Genomic DNA, 20,053 nt, shown 5'->3' with positions numbered 1-20,053 from the left:
TGACCCCGGCGATATATTGTTAGATACGTCGTTGAGTGTGACGGGGCCTTTAGGGTTATGTGTTTGTTTTTTTTATTTTTAATGAATTAAAAAAAAAAAAAAGACGTGGGCTTTGCTATATTTTTGTATGCTAGCCAGGTACAGCAGGCAGGTTCGGGCTGCCCCCAACCCCCATCTGCCTATTTGTACCCAGCTGGAAGCAGAAATATAGGGAATTTCATGAAATAATTTAAAAAAAAATGATGTGGGGTTTCGCAGCATTTTTAAGTCCAGCCTGATGAAAGCTGACAGCTGAGAACTGCCACCCTCAGCTGCCTAATTTTCCCTTGGCTGACAAAAAAATTGTGTGTTATCCCCCACATTTTTAATTGCCAGCAGAGGTAAAACTAGGCAGCTGAGTGCTGGCATTATCAGCGGGTTGAGGGCCCATTGTTTTAGGGCTCCCCACACTATAGAATAGCCACCCAGAGCCGCCCCTGAAAATGGCGCATTGATAAGAGAAGGGCCATTTCCAAGCGCTTTACCAGTCTCCTACAGCGGCCCTGGGGCCAGGTGGCTCGCTGGGTAATAATGGGGTTAGGGGTACTTTGCACACTACGACATCGCAAGCCGATGCTCCGATGCCGAGCGCGATAGTCCCCGCCCCTGTCGCAGCTGCGATATCATTGTGATAGCTGCCGTAGTGAATATTATTGCTGCGGCTGCTTCACATGCACTCACCTGTCGTGCGACGTCGCTCTGGCCGGCGAACCGCCTCCTTATTAAGGGGGCAGGTCGTGCAGCATCACTGCGATGTCACACGGCAGTCGGCCAATAGGAGCAGAAGGGCGGAGATGAGCGGGATGTAAACATCCCGCCAACCTCCTTCCTTCCGCATAGCCGACGGGAGCCGCGGTGACGCAGGTAGGAGATGTTCCTCGCTCCTGCGACTTCACACACAGCGATATGTGCTGCCGCAGGAGCGAGGAACAACATCGGACCGTCGCTTCAGCGTAATTATGGAATTCGCCGACGTTACACCGATGATACGATTACGACGCTTTTGCGCTCGTTAATCGTATCATCTAGGATTTACACACTACGATGTTGAGAGCGACGCAGGAAGTGCATCACCTTCGACATGACCCCACCGACATCGCACCTGCGATGTCGTAGTGTGCAAAGTACCCCTTAGGGCCAGCTGTGTACTATCAGCTGGCCCTAAACCCGAAAATCATGGTGTCACGCCAATATTAGACATGGCCACCATGAATTTCTAGTAAAGAAAAAAAACACAACACACAGAATTTTCTTTTTATTAGAAATAAAACACAACACAATTAGTGACTTCATCTTTATTGAACTAAAGAACCCCCCCTGCGTAGTCCTGGGTCGAGGGTCCCGCAATGTCCAATCCGGATCCAATATCACCCGGTTTACCGGAAGACAAAGCAATCAGAAGATGTGTCAGGTTCAAGGAGCTGAATCACATGACACATCATCTGATTGTTTAAAAGCCGTTTATACAATCAGCTGATGCATTAGTAGAAAAAATAAAAAATATACACCTCTGTGCAGAGTCCCATATGATCATTCCAGGACCTGCCGATAATCAGCTGATGCGGTCACTGCTGGACTTAAATGATCAGCTGATGCCGTCAGGTGACCAAATCAGCTGGTTACCGACAGGTCCTGCAGCGATCGGACGTGTTCCGGGAGTCTTCAGAGAGGTGAGTATGCTATTTTTTTTTTTTTCTACTGTTCACTTTTGATTTCGCTTAGCAGTGAATGTACAGGCTGCCGCACATACGCTACTAAGCAAAAGTGCATGTCACACAGGAGGAGGAACACAGGATTCTTCCTCCCCCTAATACTAAGACAACATTGCTCACAGCAGTGACATGGGAGTCAGAAATGCTTACAGGGGACTTCCCCATGGTGTTCCCATGTCATTTGAGCACTGTTGTTATACATTTGTGACATTTTTAGGCTTTGTGCCGCCGGAAAAATGCTCGAATTTCCCATAGGTTAACATTGGACTGAGCATTTCAATATGCTCGATCCGCGCATCGAGCACCTGAGTATTTTACTGTTTACTCATCTCTAATTATTTCTCCTTTTATCCATGTTGGAATACTTATGTGCATAACATTGTAGCTAGCCTATCCCCCATTAGTGTGTGCTGAGGAGTCATTATGGATCCTGTAGATGTTTTGGTAGCGCATCTATGGGTGTTGTCTCTGGAAATGGCGTATATCAATCAGCAGCAGCAGCAGCAGCACACATTTCCTGCCATTACAGAGGATTTGGTCCATCAAAACCAAAGATAGTATTGACGAACTGCTTCAATGGTGACCAAAGTAAGTTTTCAACTTTTTTTGCCTCATACAAATTGTTCTTTTGCCTCTGTCCTGTTTCCTCTGGGGGTGAGAGTCAACAAGTGGGCTTTATTTTTTCCTTGCTCTGTGGGGATCCGTGGGCACTGGCATTTCACTCCCTTGGAGCATTTTTCTTGGCTCTTGGCCTCATCTATGACGATCCTTACAAAATTGTGGTTGATCCGCAAGGTGGATCAGGGAAACCATAGAGTTGAGTCCTACTGCTCACAGTTTAGACATTGAGTAGTAACGATCTCCTGGAACGACCCTGCTCTTCTGAGTCAGTTCTGTGAGGGGCTTTCTGGGTTAGATTAGGGACACAATGGCTTACAGTCTCTACTCATTGTCTCTGGAGGAAGCAATATCATTGGCTGTTTGTTTGGATAGATGCCTACAGTATACACTGTGTGCAGAATTATTAGGCAAATTAGTATTTTGAGCACGATACTTTTTATACATGTTGTCCTACTCAAAGCTGTATAGGCTTGAGAGCCAACTACCAATTAACTAAATCAGGTGATGTGCATCTCTGTAATGAGGAGGGGTGTGGTGTAATGACATCAACACTCTTTAAAAGGTGTGCTTAATTATTAGGCAACTTCCTTTCCTTTGGAAAAATGGGTCAGAAGAGAGATTTGATGGGCCCTGAAAAGTCCAAAATTGTGAGATGTCTTGCAGAGGGATGCAGCAGTCTTGAAATTGCCAAACTTTTGAAGCGTGATCATCAAACAATCAAGCGTTTCATGGCAAATAGCCAACAGGGTCGCGAAAAGTGCTTGGGCAAAAAAGGCGCAAAATAACTGCCCGGGAATTGAGGAAAATCAAACGTGAAGCTGCCAAGATGCCATTTGCCACCAGTTTGGCCATATTTCAGAGTTGCAACGTTACTGGAGTATCAAAAAGCACACGATGTGCCATACTCAGGGACATGGCCAAGGTAAGGAAGGCTGAAAAACGACCACCTTTGAACAAGAAACATAAGATAAAACATCAAGACTGGGCCAAGAAATATCTTAAGACTGATTTTTCAAAGGTTTTATGGACTGATGAAATGAGAGTGACTCTTGATGGGCCAGATGGATGGGCCAGAGGCTGGATCAGTAAAGGGCAGAGAGCTCCACTCCGACTCAGATGCCAGCAAGGTGGAGGTGGGTACTGGTATGGGCTGGTATCATCAAAGATGAACTTGTGGGACCTTTTCAGGTTGAGGATGGAGTGAAGCTCAACTCCCAGACCTACTGCCAGCTTCTGGAAGACAACTTCTTCAAGCAGTGGTACAGGAAGAAGTCAGTATCGTTCAAGAAAAACATGATTTTCATGCAGGACAATGCTCCATCACATGCACCTAACTAGTCCACAGTGTGGCTGGCCAGTAAAGGTCTAAAAGATGAAAATATAATGACATGGCCCCCTTATTCACCTGATTTGAACCCCATAGAGAACCTGTGGTCCTTCATAAAATGTGAGATCTACAGGGAGGGAAAAGAGTATGTCGCGGGCGGAGGAGGGGACGCCGCGCTCTCCCTCTGCTCGGGTCCGGCTGCCGCGGCTGCTGCGGCCTGCTGCTGCTCGGTGGCTCGAGCGATGGGCCGGATCCCGGGGACTCGAGCGGCGCTCCTCGCCCGTGAGTGAAAGGGGATTGGGTTTTTGGATAGTTTATTGTCCGTGACGCCACCCACGGTTGTGGTGATTAAGTGGAAACCACCGCTGCTCTGTCTGGGGAGCCCGGGAGTGATGGTATGGAGCAGCCAGTTGTTGATTTGCCCCTCCGTGGGTAGGGGTTTTGGTGATCCCGGGGCCCAGTGATGGGGTCGGTAGGGTGGACAGGCGGGTATGGGGCCTGTGGAGGTGCAGGGGCGCAGGGGCAGCGCTGTGCCGCACGGCACGGAGGTACTCACTCAGCCAGTAAACACGACACAGTTCTCGGTAAACAAACGGCTGGTTGGATGGGTCCCTCGGACGGTTACGGTGCTGCCGTTCCCTGCAGTTAGCGGTGACGGTCTCTTCCCTGCACCTATGTAAAGTCTCTTGGTAGCGATGGATCCCCACCGGTTACCCGCTCCCCGGCTTGGATATGGGCCGGAGGAGCCCCTCTCTTGCCCGCAGGCGCTGGCCCTGGGAAACTGGTGCCTTGGCGGTGGCGGTGTTTCCCCTTAACGGTCGGGCTGTTGCCTTCAATCGGGACTTGGTTGTTAGGAGACAGAGGTCCCCTTCACTGACGAATTTGGCAAATTATGGCGACTCCTAGCCTTGCCGGGATCCGAAAGGCCCCTGCCCTGGTGCTGACTGTTCTTCATATACTGCTCCGGTACCGCCAGGTCACCACCCGTCCGCGGTCCTTCCAGCAACCTCCAAGCAGTCCCCCTGCAGACTATCACCGCCGTCTGCTGACCTTGCTGTCTCAGTCCGGGGCACACACCCGGACCAACTTCAGGCTTTCTTAACTGTTCCTTTTACTTCTTCACTCCAGCTCCTCTACCACTTCCTTCTACTTTCACTTCCCTAACTGTTCTGCCTGGTTTCCCGCCTCCAGGGCTGTGAACTCCTCGGTGGGCGGAGCCAACCGCCTGGCCCACCCCCTGGTGTGGACATCAGCCCCTGGAGGAAGGCAACAAGGATTTTGGGTTAGCTTGGTGTACCTGCAGGGAATGTGGGGTGCATGTGATGTTGTGACGCCCTGGCTTGCCCAGGGCGTCACATTCCCCCTTAGCAAAATGCAGACCGTCCTCGGGCTGCCCGTCCAACACCGGTTTTAATTTCCTTTTGTTTTTCTGCAAAGACAAAAAACGGTAACATATATACAAGTAGAAAAACATCATCCCACATCGGGAGGTTCAGTTCTTAAACGTTACGGTTTTAACGGTTAACGGTTACGGTCTCCGCTTTCTCCCACCCAAGTAACTTGGCCCTGATGCTGCCCCTAAAGCCCAGGCAGCACCCCTTGACCCCAGTCCAGCACAAGTTACCCGAGCGGGATCTGTCCTTCCCCTCCAGAGGGTAGGAACCGGTTCCTGTGGTGGCTGGGCCCCAGCTTGCTCTGCTGTGGGCCCTCCCTCCAACCTGCTTCTCCGGAGGCGGTAAATGCGGAAATGGTAACGGTAACACAACTTATTTACAAGCCACTAACATCTATGGTTGCCCTGCAAGTTCACGGGCTTGTCCATGAGCAGTTCCTCATGCAAAACAACTTGTCAAACGGTCCCCACGGGGACAGCGGTGCCGGCAACGGCCGGTTTCCAATCCCGGTAGAATCAGATGACTTTTCGGTAATCATTTTGCTTATCATCATTTTTCAAACTTTTAAACAAACACACTGGTGGTCCCAATGGGGACTGTGCAATGGGGCTCCGCTGCCGTTACTGTGCACTTCCGTCCTCCTCACATGGCTCTGGGTGGAAGAACACGGGCACCAGCCCCTCCAGCGCATAGCAAGTGCGGCGAGGAAGGGCCGCCCGATACCCGTTGTTTCCACTCCGGAGGATGTAAGTGGCCTCCATGCCCTGCAGAGCGACGACTCCTTCATCTTCCTCCGAGACAGGCTCGGTGTCAGGCCCGGAATCACTATCGTCTGTCTCTGCGCCAGGTGGGTTGCCGCCAGCTGCCGCAGCTTCCAGGCTTGCCACTCTCTCGGCCACGGTCACGAAGGGGTGTACGCCCGATGGACCAGGCGCAGCGCGATGCACGGGCAAGGAGGGAAGAGGTGGCATGGGGGCCAGGGGTAGACCGGGTCCCTCAGCCGCAGCGGCCGGTCCCTCGGGGACATAGGGGCGTGGGTCACTCACCAGCTCCTCCATCATGGCCTCCATTCCATACACTCGTGCAACTGCAGCTGCATCCTCCACCTCCGCGGTCCACTGTTCCATCAACCGGCAGACCTGGTCCCGGTAGTGTCGGCAGATCCCTGCCGTCCGGGCCCTCAGCCATGCCGCTGTTCCGGGCACCAGTTCGGTAGCCTCCGCATAGCTAGGGGGAGCGGCCATTCTTTGCAGGGGTCGGCGGATCGTGGGGCCCCAGCGTCCTTATCTGTATAGCCGCGCTCACATGCAGCTAGCCGCCATTCCGTCTCCCTTAGCCTCTTTCCGGCCCCTCCTCTATCGGGGCGGGGTTTTGGCCTTCGCGCCTCTGCTACTCGAGAAGACGCTTGAGCGGGAACTTTTCGCGCCAAAGATGGCGACTTCTGAAATTTTTCGGCCGTATACCTCCGGCGGTCACAAGGCGCACCTCTACCCAACGGCAGAGCAGTAAGATCCTGTTCGTGACGCCAAGTTGTCGCGGGCGGAGGAGGGGACGCCACGCTCTCCCTCTGCTCGGGTCCGGCTGCCGCGGCTGCTGCGGCCTGCTGCTGCTCGGTGGCTCGAGCGATGGGCCGGATCCCGGGGACTCGAGCGGCGCTCCTCGCCCGTGAGTGAAAGGGGATTGGGTTTTGGGATAGTTTATTGTCCGTGACGTCACCCACGGTTGTGGTGATTAAGTGGACACCACCACTGCTCTGTCTGGGGAGCCCGGGAGTGATGGTATGGAGCAGCCAGTTGTTGATTTGCCCCTCTGTGGGTAGGGGTTTTGGTGATCCCGGGGCCCAGTGATGGGGTCGGTATGGTGGACAGGCGGGTATAGGGCCTGTGGAGGTGCAGGGGCAGCGCTGTGCCGCACGGCACGGAGGTACTCACTCAGCCAGTAAACACGGCACAGTTGTCGGTAAACAAACGGCTGGTTGGACGGGTCCCTCGGACGGTTACGGTGCTGCGGTTCCCTGCAGTTAGCGGTGACTGTCTCTTCCCTGCACCTATGTAAAGTCTCTTGGTAGCGATGGATCCCCACCGGTTACCCGCTCCCCGGCTTGGATATGGGCCGGAGGAGCCCCTCTCTTGCCCGCAGGCGCTGGCCCTGGGAAACTGGTGCCTTGGCGGTGGCGGTGTTTCCCCTTAACGGTCGGGCTGTTGCCTTCAATCGGGACTTGGTTGTTAGGAGACAGAGGTCCCCTTCACTGACGGATTTGGCAAATTATGGCGACTCCTAGCCTTGCCGGGATCTGAAAGGCCCCTGCCCTGGTGCTGACTGTTCTTCGTATACTGCTCCGGAACCGCCGGGTCACCACCCGTCCGCGGTCCTTCCAGCAACCTCCAAGCAGTCCCCCTGCAGACTATTACCGCCGTCTGCTGACCTTGCTGTCTCAGTCCGGGGCACACACCCGGACCAACTTCAGGCTTTCTTAACTGTTCCTTTTACTTCTTCACTCCAGCTCCTCTACCACTTCCTTCTACTTTTATTTCCCTAACTGTTCTGCCTGGTTTTCCCGCTTCCAGGGCTGTGAACTCCTTGGTGGGCGGAGCCAACCGCCTGGCCCACCCCCTGGTGTGGACATCAGCCCCTGGAGGAAGGCAACAAGGATTTTGGGTTAGCTTGGTGTACCTGCAGGGAATGTGGGGTGCATGTGATGTTGTGACCTGTGACCCCTGGCTTGCCCAGGGCGTCACAAGTACACCTCTCGGAACAGTGTCTGGGAAACTGTGGTGGCTGCTGCACACAATGTTGATCGTAAACAGATCAAGCAACTGACAGAACCTATGGATGGTAGGCTGTTGAGTGTCATCATAAAGAAAGGTGGCTATATTGGTCACTAATTTTTTTGGTGTTTTGTTTTTGTATGTCAGAAATGTTTATTTCTAATTTTTATGCAGTTATATTGGTTTACCTGGTGAAAATAAATAAGTGAGATGGGAATATATTTGGTTTTTATTAAGTTGCCTAATAATTCTGCACAGTAATAGTTACCTGCACAAACAGATATCCTCCTAAGATAGCCAAATCTAAAAAAAACCCATTCCAACTTCAAAAAAATATTAAACTTTGATATTTATGAGTCTTTTGGGTTGATTGAGAATATAGTTGTTGATTAGAGTTGATCGGACGGCCAATAATCTGGTACCGGTGGATCACTGCTAGATTTAAAAAAAGAGTCCGATCCGCTCCGGAATCCAATGCCCATATAAGTCAATGGGGACCAGAATCAGGAGGTTAAAAACGTTTGTGGTGGGTCTAGGGGGCTAGGAGCGAGCGCAGCATACTCACCAAGGCGCTGTCATGGCGGCACACTCCTTCCGTGTCACGCTGTTACCTTCCGGAGCCGACAATTCATTGTTTTCCCCGCCCACTGGCGCGTGTTGGTTGCAGCTAGACACGCCCCCACCCTTAGTGGCAGCGTGTCAGCTAACTGCAACCAATCACAGGCAGCAGGACAGTTGGTGGGCGGGGAAAGCAGTGTGTCCATCGCAAGTGTGACTCCGGCTTTTTTTTTTATATATCAATTAAATAAATAATTAAGAAACCCGACGTGCGGTCCCCCCTAATTTTCATCCCCAGCCATGGTAATGCCGACTGGGGGCTGGTATTTTTGCTCGCAGCCACCCTGTATTTCCGCATGTATTATACGCGGCAATCCCAGTGCATTACCGACTCTTCCCGGAGGCGTGATGCGGTGCCAGTCGGGGTAATAGGTTTGTGATTGCACGGGCGTCAATGAGATACCCGCATCACAAACCTGCAAATGAATGTAAATAAACACACAGAGAAAAAAATCCTTTATTTACAATAAAGTACAAACGCCCCCTCCTTCACCACTTTATTACCCCAACACCCTGCAGCTGCAGCATAATCCACATGTAGTCGACACTACATCCGGCTCTGCTACATGTCACAGCTGGTAGCCGCGTAGAGCACGGCTGCCCGCTCTGAGTGTAGACACTGACTGAGCAGCAGAGGCTGTGACAGGCTGGACTGTGACATCCTCTCTTCCGCAGCTCCAGCCCCTCCCCTCCTTAGTGCCGGCTCGCCCCCCGCAGCAGAGGTCTGCTCTCACTAACCTCTAGCAGGGACGCGCGCATGACACTCGGCTCTGCTGTACTGCCAGCATGAGCCGTGTGTCATGCGATGGGATCGCACCAGTGTAAAATCGCACCAGTGCACGCGGAGACAGAGAGAGGAGGAGATGGGGAGAAAGTGCTCCCGCTCTTCTCCCCTCCTGTCATGCGATATCAAGATCGCATCACAGTCGCATGACTCTCAGCTGACACCCGCAGCAGAGGGTCATTTGCATATCGCTGCCGATGCTGTCGCATCGGAAGCAGTACGCAAGTGTACAAGAGCCCTCAGACGTGTGCACGGGTGATGCAATGTCAGACTCGTGCGGGTCTGACATGACATCATACAGTTCATCCTGCCACTGTCTGAACATGAGCATGCATGTACCTAGAAACACATGCACGCTCCTGTCAGAAGTGTGTGCAGGTGATGATATGGCAGACTCGTGCGGGTCTGATATGACAACACACGGCACAGCCTGCCACTGTCTGAACATGAGCGTGCATGTACCTAGAAACTCATGCACGCTCCTGTCAGAAGTGTGCACGGGTGATGTAATGTCAGACACGTGCGGGTCTGACATGACATCATACCGTAAAGCCTGCCACTGTCTGAACATGAGCGTGCATGTACCTTGAAACACATGCATGCTCCTGTCAGATGTGTGTGCGGTTGTGCTGCGATGTCACACTTGTGGGAGTCCCTCGCTGTGACTGCTGCCTAAGATAAACTGCATGCGTTTTTTTTTTTTAATTTAAATAATTAAAAAAAAAACCCCGACGTGTGGTCCCCCCCAATTTTTATTCCCAGCCAAGATAACGCCAGCTGGGGGCTGGTATATCCTCAGCCTGCAACCTCCCGGTATTTATTAGATGTGACCATACCGGGGCGATATCGGCTCATCTTGATTGCCCTGGTGCAGTGGCAATCAAGGTAATAGCAGGGGTTAATAGCGGCACACGGCTGCTACTAAACCCTAGGTTTGTGATCGCACGGGCGTCTGTGAGATACCTGCATCACAAACCTGTAAGTTACAGTAAATAAACAGACATAGAGAAATCCTTTATTTGGAATAAAGTACAAACGCAGCCTCCTCCTTCACTTTATTACCCCAACACCCTGCAGCTCCGGCGTAATCCACACGAGATCCAGCGAAGACACATCCAGCTCTGCTACATGTCAGAGTGAGCAGCTATAGAGCACGACTGCCCGCTCTGAGTATAGCCTATTACTGACCGCGATAAGCGATGACTGCACGGCAGAGACTGTCACAGGCTGGGGGGAGCGTCAGCCAGGAACCAATCACAGATGAGAGGACAGTTGGTGGGCGGGGAAAACACGGAAAGCCGTGTGATTGTGTGCACAGCACAGGAAGTGAAAGCGTGACCCGGAAGCTGTGTGCCGCCATGACACAGAGTCTCGGTAAGTATGAAACGCTCATTTATTTATTGTTTTTTTTCATTTTTATTAATTGCCGATGCCGGAATGTGCAGCTGGAATCCCGGGTCCGGCTCGGGGATAGCGCTGAAACCGCGCGGATCCGGACGTTTACAGTCCGGGTCCGCTCAACACTATTGTTCATCGATAATTAAAAAATCCTCTAAAATACAATCCCAGTCAGGGCAGGTAAGACCTCTAGTATCCTGGCTGGAATTGGGCGCTGGTGGTTTCCGTGTCCGTTACTCTGTGGGCGTTATCCACATGCGGTCATGTGACCGGTCCAAGCAGAAATACATCACCTCAGGTCCTGGAATCTCATGGCGGCTCACTGGTAAACCAGCAATTAAAGGTCCTTAGACCTGGAAATGAATAAAGGATTCCGGAGCTGCTCCTGCCGCTAATCCCTCACCAGGATATAGAACATGGATATAACTGAACAGAACAACGGTCAATTGCAGCGATGGGAAGGATGGAAACTTCGGTATATTAAAAGAACAAACCTTTATTGCCTCTACGGCCACAATGCGTTTCAATAGACAAGTTATCTTCATCAGGTGGAAACCGTTGTTCTGTTCAGTTAAATGCAAGGAAATAAAGGAAGGAGAGATTCTTAGGTGTAAGGATGCAAGTTTTAAGAGTTTGAGGTTGTCTCTCATACACAAAACTGTTTTTTCCTTACAGGTGTCACTGGGGACTAAATATGGTTTTATTGTCACTTCTTCATATGTAGATTTAGGCTTCACCTTGAATCATATTGACAGTCTGTTCACTATAGAATATAGTTACAATGTCTCTACTCTCAGTTTTTCTAATCAGGTTTCAGCAATTGATAATTCTCCCCTTTCAAAAAGTCATGATAATGCTAAGGTTGAGAATGTATGCATCAAAGTAGTCCATTTCATTCACGGTTTTTACTATTTTTATCTGCTAACGTATTGTTAGCGTTGCCCTGGTTAGTTAAGCACAATCCTACCATCAATTGGGAGACCCATGAGATTAGGTCCTGGGGTGACTCTTGTTTTTCTGGATGTCTATCTGAATCCTTGGTTTCTGTGAGGTCTCAACCTCCAGAATTCATTCAGGACTTTGATGATATTTTTTCCGAGACTAAAGGCCCCGTCACACACAGAGATAAATCTTTGGCAGATCTGTGGTTGCAGTGAAATCATGGACATATTGTTCCATTTGTACACAGCCACATATTGGCACTGATTGTCCACAATTTCACTGCAACCTCAGATCTGTCACAGATCTGTCACAGATCTGTCACAGATCTGCCACAGATCTATCTCTGTGTGTGAAAGGGCCTTTAGTGTAATGTTCTTCTATTGCATAGGTTAAATGATTATGCTATTGAATTAATACCTTTTGCTAAAGTTCCTATATCTCATTTGTTTAATCTCTCTCTTCCTGAGAAGGAGGCTATGAAAGAGTATATTCAAAAGAGTTTGGTCAAGGGTCATAAATGAACTTTCACCTCTCCAGTCACTGTAGGGTTCTTTTATGTCAAAAAGAAAGATGGAGGATTGCGTCCATGCTTGGATTTAAGAGACATAAATAAAATCCGGATCTGTAATCTTTAGGGATGAGCGAATGTATTCGCCACTATTCGGTATCCGACGGATAACAGGCTTTGATAAAACAACATCCGCTCCGATACTTTCATTTTCATTTCTGACTTCCTGGTGCCTGTTTTCCAGCCAATGAACATATCTGATGTTGCTTGCCCTCACAGTAATGCCGCAGCCATCTTTGTTGTGGTGTTACTGTGATTGGCTTAGCCGCACCGCATCATAGGGGCTATATAAAGCAGCGGCTATTTTGTAAACATGCATTCATAGGGAGCTGGCGGTGATGATAGACTGTGCTGTGTGCGGGAGAGCGTTTATACAGCCAACTTATAATATTTATAGTAGTCTTTGTAAGGGCTGAAGATAGTGTGCATTAGCTACTTTCAGCTGTGTAAATCGTAGAACCAGGTATAGCGACAGTGCAGTGCATTGTATGAGATAGCGTTCCTGCTGCAAAATCCTAAAAAGTACTTGTAAGGCTAAGTTCACACTTCCGTTGTTTTGTATCAGTTACATGCATTGCTTGACGCATGTGACTGATGCGTTGTACAATGGATGACAATGAAAAGAATTTCATTGTCGGACTCCGTTGTGTGCGGGAGGGGGCGGAGCCTAGCGGGGGTGGAGCCTATCGGGGCGGAGCCAGGCGCTGAGGATGTCAGTGGCAGTGCTGCGGTCTGCATGGCTGGGGACAGGTGAGTGTGTGAGTGAGTGTTGTGAGTGAGTGTGTGTGTGTGTGTGTGTGAGTGTACACATGCGGAGTGCGGGAGGGGGTGGAGCTGAGCGGGGGGAGGAGCCGAGCGGGTCAGGCGCTGAGGATGTCAGTGGCAGTGCTGCGGTCAGGTGAGTGTGTGTGAGTGTGTGTGTGTGCGTGTGTACATGTGCGGAGTGCGGGGCGTCACATAAAACCCTCTTATTAGTGCTACATATGGTATGTTAGTGCAGTGTCAGATATAGGGAGAACTTTTTCACAGGCAGGGAGAGATTTAAAGCTGTCCTGACATCTGCTACTAATATCAACAAATCCCAGCACTACTACATCACTTGTGTGTGTTCTACTAGAGATAGGTATTGCAAATTCCTAAAAACGGTCCCAAAATTTACCAAAAAACGGGTTCAGGTGTAGGGTAGTGTCTGTCTGCCACCATCTCAATTCATACCAGCACAGTTGCAGCCTTGTGTTGGCTTCATAGAGTACATAAACTCTATAGTACCCTACTGCTAAAAAAAAATAATGTAAGTTTAAAAAAATAAAAAAGGAAATTACTGTCACGGCCTGTAGTTCTGCCTGAAGCCAAATAACGTTATAGCACCAACCTAGCATCCTGGTGTTTGCTTCATATCTTACATTACCTAGATAGTGGCCTGCTGCTACTAAGACACAGTGTCAGTGTTACAAAATTTTAATTAATACTCAGTGTCAGTGCCTCTACTTGACTGAAGCCAAATACCATTAGAGCACCAACCTACCATCCTGGTGGTGGCATCTTCATAGCTTACAGAACCTACATAGTGTCCTGCTCTTACTAAAACACAGTGTCAGTGTTACAAATTTTTAATTAATACTTAAGGCTGCTTTACACGCTGTGACATCGCTTAAGCGATCTCGTTGGGGTCACGGAATTTGTGACGCACATCCGGCTGCTTTAGCGATGTCGTTGCGTGTGACAACTATGAGCGATTTTGAATCGTCGCAAAAACGTGCAAAATTGCTCATTGGTGACATGCCCCCTTATTCTCGATTATCGCTGCTGCTGCAGCTAGCGATGTAGTTCCTCGTTGCTGCGGCAGCACACATCGCTATGTGTGACACCGCAGGAACGAGGAACCTCACCTTACCTGCGTCCGCCCGCAATGAGGAAGGAAGGAGGTGGGCGGGATGTTACGTCCCGCTCATCTCTGCCCCTCCACTTCTATTGGGCATCGGTTCAGTGTCGCTGCTGTGATGTCGCTTTGACGCTGAACGAACTGCCCCCTTAGAAAGGAGGCAGTTCGCCGGTCACAGCGACGTCGCTAGGCAAGTAAGTAGTGTGACGGGTCCGCGCGATGTTGTGCACCACGGGCAGTGATTTCCCCGTGTCGCACAACCGATGGGGGCGGGTATGCACGCTAGCGATATCAGTCACGATATCGCAGCGTGTAAAACGGCCTTCAGTGTCAGTGGCTCTACTTCTGCCTGAAGCCAAATACCGTTATAGTACCAACTTAGTATCCTGGTGGTGGCGTCTTCATACATTACAGAGCCTACATAGTGTCCTGCTCTTACAAAAATACAGTGTCAGTGTTACCAAATTTTTAATTAATACTCAGTGTCAGTGGCTGTACTTCTGCCTGAAGCCAAATACCGTTATAGCACTAACCTAGCATCCTAGTGGTGGCGTCTTCATATCTTACAGAACCTACATAGTGTCCTGCTCTTACTAAGGCCTCTTTCACATGTCCGTGCCTCCAGTATGTGTTTAGTCAGTTTTCTCATGTACCGGAGACATGGGCACACGTAGACCCATTAAAATCAATGGGTCTGCATTCACGGGCGTATTCTGCCATGGACCGTGTGTACATGTGGAGCATACGTGTGCCCGTGTGCTCCAAACGTAGACATGTCCGTTTTCCTCCGGCATCAAGGGTGTCACACGGAACTCAAACGGGTCACACGTAACACAAACGGACCACACGGATGTGTTCCATGTGACACGCACCGGAGAAAACATGTGTCTGAGAGAAAAAAAAAAACTTTACTAACCTGCTACAGCCCTGAAGTCTCTGCCGCTGCTGTCACTTGCTTCAGACCGCCGCTCATTATGCTCATTGCATATTCACTTCACTGTGGCCGGAAGCAGCAGCAGCGGGGAGTCGGCAGGACCGGAGACCGAAGATCAGCACCACGGACATCGAAGCCAGGGACAGGTGAGTAGAAAGTTCCCGTTCACCGTGTGTTATCACGGATAACACACGGAGAACACACGTTTGCCATACACACGGCTCACCGAGGGCAATACGCACCTTTGACACGTCCGTGAAAAACGTGTGTGATTTTCACGGACGTGTGAAAGAGGCCTAAAACACAGTGTCAGTGTTACCAAATTTTTAATTAATACTCGGTGTCAGTGGCTCTACTTCTGCCTGAAGCCAAATACCTTTATAGCACCAACCTAGCATCCTGGTGGTGACCTCATATCTTACAGAACCTATATTGTGGCCTGCTGCTCCTAAAACACAGTCTGAGTGGCAAAAGACAATGCTAAAATAACTGTGGTGAAAAACCTGGTTTTCTTTTAGGGCTGAAAGACATTCACAACATCTTTGTCGACTCCTCCAAGTTGTACTTTGTCCAATAAAGGTACCTTGCATTTTTTAGACTTACTAAAACAGCTATCGTGAGAAACTATTAACACAAGTTTAACAACTCGCATCAGTGTTGTTCCACTGCCTGTACAAAAGGTCACATTACAGTATTCACCTTCAAATAATCAAACCCAGAAATGCAAAAAAGATGCGGGAAGGGCCATGGATGAGGTGATACTGACAGTGGTGGTCGTCCAAGAAGTGTGACTGAGCCAAAGAAAAAGGTTCCTGCTTTATCTACCTCTGCCTTGCTATCCCAATTTTCTGTTCTACGTGGGAAACCAGTCTAGCGCCCTGAACAGTGCGAACAGGTAATGAGTTGGCAAGCAGAAAATGCCTTCAGTTAGTTGTTAGTAGCAAATCCCAAGGGTCCACACAGACAGACTTGAGTAGCCCAGAGGCTGGGCCATCCAATCCTCAGCCTGGTCCTCCTTCCTCACAAAATCAATATTCTAATAAAACATATGACCCCAAAGCAGGTTACTCTGAGGAACTGTTTAAAGGACCCTTTGACCTTTCTAACCTCTCATCGCGCAACACCACCAACGCAGGTGAGGTCATGGTGTGCAGTGATGCACAGATCTTTGAGCACCCCAGGCCAGAAGAAAGCCATGTTGTTGGCCGTGACATGCTGGTCAATCAGGTGGAAGTGTTGGACGATGATGAGACACAGTTGCCCTCAGGTCAGCCTCAAACCTCCATTACCAAAGATGTTGACCTTCAGGAATTTGAAGTCGACCTGGTTGATGATGAGGTGACTGATCCAACATGGACGGGTGGCATGGATTGCGACAGTGCAGAGGAGCATGTGCCCTTAGTCCGCAAAAAGGCTGTAATAGATAGGGTTTCGACCACAGCCAGAAGTCAACAAACTGTGCACATGACACCACCACCTGTGGCATCTCAGAGCCCAATTGTCCATGCACCACCTGTGCCATCTCAGAGTCCAAGGGTCCGTGCACCACCTGTGCCTTCTCAGAGTCCAAGGGTCCGTGCACCACCTGTGCCATCTCAGAGTCCAAGGGCCCGTGCTGCAATTGTGTGGGAGTTTTTTCCAAGAGTCCTTCGGACCAAACGGTTGCCATTTGTGAAATCTGTCAGACCAAGCTTAGCAGAGGCAGAAATACTTCCAGCTTGGGCACCTCCAGCATGAGAAACCATATGTTAGCCAAGCACACTACTGAGTGTTTGAAAGCTCTAGGTGAAAAACACGATTTCCAGACTGAAAACACTTGCACTTCCCCTGGGCTGCCTGCTTCCCAAACTGGTGTGCAAGAAGGTGGCACTGATGCCTCCTTCTCGCAACCTGATGTTGGCCACACTCAATCATCAATGACCACATCCGCTTTGGTGTCCCAGAGTTCCGTTCAGTTGTCCTTACCACAGACCTTCAAAAAGAAGCGAAAATACCCCGTTACGCACCCAAGGGCAGAAACCATGACTGCACACATTGCACGATTGATAGCACTTGAGATGTTGCCGTATTGGCTTGCGGGAACAGAGGCTTTCCGCGATCTTTTGGCGGTGTTAGACCATCAGTACTCTGTGCCTAGCCGCCACGTAGTGCCGTCCCCGTGCTCCACAATCACGTGTCCGTAAACATCAAATGGGCTCTTACTAATGCCATAACAGGGAAGGTCCACTTAACCACAGACATGTGGACAAGCGGAAGTGGACAGGGACGCTACATCTCACTGACGGCACACTGGGTGAACCTGGTGGCGGCTGGTACAGAATCTGAGCCGGAAACATCCCATATAGTTCCCACACCCAGAATAGTGGGCCCCACTTCAATCACAGTTTCAGTAGCCTCCTACACAGCAACAACTCACTCCTCCTCCTACTCTTCATCTGAGTCCTGTACATCTTAGTCAACATCAGCTGGTGTCCAACTATCGACATCATTCCCCAGTCGGGATATCTGCTATCTGCAGCACTGCCTCGGCTAAGCAGCAACACGCTCTACTGAAGCTCATCTGTATCGGTGACAAATCGCACACGGCACCTGAGCTTTTGAAAGCAGTAACTGAGCAGACAGATGAGTGGCTTCCACCATTGGACCTCCGTCCAGGGATGGTAGTGTGTGATAATGGTCGTAATCTGGTGGCGGCTATAAAGCTTGGAAAGCTTGTACACGTTCCTTGTATGGCCCACGCTGTACATTTAGTAGTTCAGCACTTTCTCAAAAAATACCCTGGGATACCAGACCTACTTACCAAGGTACGACGTATTAGCGCCCATTTCCGCAAGACATCTCCCCCTTTTGCTGGCCTGGCAGTGCTGCAGCAGCACTTACACTTGCCTCGTCACAGACTAATATGTGACCTCCCTATAAGATGGAATTCAACTTATCATATGTTTGCCAGGATCCATGGGCAGCAGAGGGCAGTATCCCGATTCCAGCTGGAACTTGCCCGTCAGACGCAGCTGACAGACATAAGTACTGCAGAGTGGGTGTGGATTGCAGACATTTGTCAGGTCCTAGAGAGTTTTGATTACTGTACCAACATTGTGCGCAGTGATGATGCTCTTATCAACATTACCATTCCACTAATTTGTTTATTGAAACGCTCTCTGGATGGTCGGACTGACCAAAGTGTTAATGCACCCGAGGTGTCTGTGGATCCAGACTTCACAATGGTTGCTAGTAATCCGCACAACCTCGGCCAACATACTGACCCACCTGAGGGCCCTAAGAAGTCTGAGATTTGAGGACAGCCAATGGCTGATCCAAGATAGGGCCAAGTCTGTGATGCCCAGAGAGGAGAGAATCTGTATTAGGAGGGAGTGGTCTACTGTGTCAAAGGCAGAGGACAGGTCCAGGAGGAGGAGGACAGGGTAGTATTGTTTGGCTTTGGCAGTTAGTAGGTCATTGGTGACTTTACCTAGGGCAGTTTCAGTAGAGTGATGTGGTCGGAAGCCAGATTGTAGCTGTTCAAAGAGGGAACAGGAGGAGAGGTATGAGGACAGTTCAAGATGGATATGCTGTTCCAGTAGTTTTGAGGCATAAGGGAGAAGGGATATGGGGCGGTAGCTAGACACAGTAGATGGGTCAAGAGAGGGATTTTTAAGGATGGGTAATTTGAATAAAATTTGAATAAGGTCCACTGGAGCCAGTGGTGTTGATGGAGGAGGAGGGCAAGGCCAACACCCAAATGGCCACATTGGTAATAGCACTGTAAAGTGTTACGGAGTATGTATTCCAACTTTCACACCAATGATATAGAGGACACAGAAAACTACAAATGACTGCTGTCCCTCCCCAATGTATGCTACAGGACCCACCTGAGGGCCCTAAGAAGTATGAGATTTGAGGACAGCTAGAGGCCCTTTCTACATTTCAATAGAGGGCCACTGGAGCCGGTGGTGTTGTTGGAGGAGGAGGAGGGCAAGGCCAACATCCCAACGGGCACATTGTAGCTGACCTTTTAAAGTGCTCTCAAATATGTCCCAAAAAAGGAGGTGTGAGACAGACACCAATATAATGCATACGTTACAGCCTTTTCTAATCGAAAAAGAAGGCAAAATGTATAAAGCAAAACGTGTGAACATATACTAAAGTGTTTTTTGGAGGTCGGGGCTTGATTTGACTTTTTTTTTTACAGTGATTAGGCACTACAAACTGTTTCTTAGCAATTTCCCCTCTTTTACTTTGGATTGAGAAGTGTTCTGGCGACTACGTAAACGCCGCATGCTGCTTTGACAATGTTATTCCAAGACACCAGAATTGAAGTCAGGCACCTTCTATAGGCTGTGCCCATACTGTTTCAGCCTTTTACCATCCATTTCAGCCTTTTCCTCAGTCACCACAGCTGACCGTTAGGTCCAACTTGAAATTATTCTGGTTTTCCATAGACTTACATTGGGCGTCAAATATTCGCGAATATTCGAAAAGCGGCGACCTATTCGTCGGATATCCGTCGAAGCGAATATTAGGGTATTCGATCATCCCGAGTAATCTTGATCCTTTACTATTTATACCTGACTGAATCAACTAGCTGAAGCTAAATGATTTTTAAACTTTCATTCAGCGGGGCATATAACTTCATACGTGTCCAGCAGGGTAATGAGTGGAAATCCATTTTCAATCCACCTGAAGATCATTTTGAAAATGTAGTGGTTTGTAAAACTTAATAGATTAAATTTTTTGCTCTCTAGGGGGTAGGTTTGTGATGATTCATTTGGAGGACATATTGATTTACTCACATTCTCAAGAGGAACATTATAAACATGTTCGACAGGTCCTTCAAATTATACTTGACAACTAGTGATGAGCGAGCATGCTTGTAACTACTCGGTACTCGCACGAGTATCGCTGTACTCGGGCTGCTCGGCGGGGACCGAGTAATCTCGCGATACTCGTGCTGTACTCGTGGTCTTCATTTCTGCATGTTGGCGCTCTTTTGAGAGCCAGCCCTCATGCAGGGATTGGCTGGCAGACCACTGCAATGCCACAGCCCTGTTAGTTGTGGAATTGCAGTG

This window comes from Anomaloglossus baeobatrachus, chromosome 9 (genome assembly GCF_048569485.1).
Source record: "Anomaloglossus baeobatrachus isolate aAnoBae1 chromosome 9, aAnoBae1.hap1, whole genome shotgun sequence".
Lineage (NCBI taxonomy): Eukaryota > Metazoa > Chordata > Amphibia > Anura > Aromobatidae > Anomaloglossus > Anomaloglossus baeobatrachus.
The sequence above is the reverse complement of the archived record's forward strand: the minus strand, read 5'-3'. Positions refer to the sequence as shown.